This window comes from Austrofundulus limnaeus, unplaced genomic scaffold, assembly GCF_001266775.1.
Source record: "Austrofundulus limnaeus strain Quisiro unplaced genomic scaffold, Austrofundulus_limnaeus-1.0 Scaffold107, whole genome shotgun sequence".
NCBI lineage: Eukaryota > Metazoa > Chordata > Actinopteri > Cyprinodontiformes > Rivulidae > Austrofundulus > Austrofundulus limnaeus.
Window position 1 is genome coordinate 690,440 of NW_013952509.1, and position 1,369 is coordinate 691,808.

Genomic DNA, 1,369 nt, shown 5'->3' on the forward strand with positions numbered 1-1,369 from the left:
ACAAATTTAAATATGAAAAGAACTCATCATAAAAGGAGTTGTTTTAGCACTCTAAAAAATTAAAAGTTAAATTTATTTAACCAAGTGATCTCAACTGTTTCCACTAAACTGAGTTGAGTGAAGTTAAATTAATTTTCTCAACTCAGTTTAGTGGAACCAAATTGGTTAAGTAAATTCAACACGAGTGTAAAAGTACTTTTACTGACTATTGTGAGCAATTTTTTGACTTTTATTTAAGTACTTTTCTTACCGGTGAAATTAATTGTTACAAAAGTCATTCTCTGTTAAGGTATGTTTACGGTACTTTATATACCTCTGGTCATCAGACTTTTTGTCTACAAAAGTAAATCTACAAAGAACAGTTTTGTCCAATGCTTTAAGTTACAGTATGTGTTTCAACAAATGCATTTAGAATGGAATAGAAACAGCCTTTATTGTCCCCTGCGGGGAAATTCAGAAATTTATGTTTTACAGGTAAAATTTATTATTATTATTATTATTATTATTTAGATCTGCTTTGGCCTATAATGTTTTATTTGGTTTTATTATTATGTTCAATAGACTCTCCAGTAGAACATGCTTAATTTTTAAACTTTGCTTTAGTCTTTTTTTTTCTTATCGCAATTTAATCACAAAGTGCCTAATGTCCCAATTATATTTCAAATGCAAAACCCTCCCTAAGTCATCTCAATATTTTTCACATTTTCTGGCTCATGAAAACTAAATTAAGAAGGACTTTAAGATGGGTTCCAAACACCCCCATGACAGATTCTTTTGAATTGTAATTTGTCAGGTTAAATTTTCAAACATATTAAAATTTCTGTGACACTAACTCATTAATGCCWTTTAGTTTGTCCCCAACAGGCAGAGCCTATTGAGATCCAGGCTTTAGGTGTCGAAGGTGTTATGTTTCTATATACAGTACACCAATGGATATAACGATACCAACAGTGATGTAGCTCAACCAGAACTACTTTCAAAATCATGTGAACATTGAGTTGTACATAGCTCAAATGTTTCCATTTCAATAATTTTAGACTGCTGTTCATTTAATTTTTTTGAAGAGATTGCAAACCTCTCACACAATCTATTTCAAAACAATCCATCTTACAAGGCTTTAAGTAATTCAAAGTTAGAACACAAATTCCTGAGCCAGTAGGAGGAAGACAAAAAAAATCTGGATTCTAACACATTTATTGTATAAAGTTTTGCTGCAAAGATAGATGGGTAGATAGATAGTTAGAAAGACAGAAATATTTCGTGAATAAATCCAAATGTTTTGATTAAAATGTATTTTTCTGATGTAATGTATTATTATATCAGATTATATAAACACCATTCAGATTATCAGATTGCTTTGATGTAAATA

At 29.9% G+C, this 1,369-nt stretch overlaps 1 protein-coding gene across 2 annotated transcripts in view; it reads right to left on the reverse strand.

Moving 5' to 3' along the window:
• Window positions 1-1,369, reverse strand: part of LOC106521329 (E3 ubiquitin-protein ligase Midline-1) — a 79,420-nt gene that overhangs the window by 36,867 nt on the left and 41,184 nt on the right. The gene's annotated exons all lie outside the window — the stretch shown is intronic.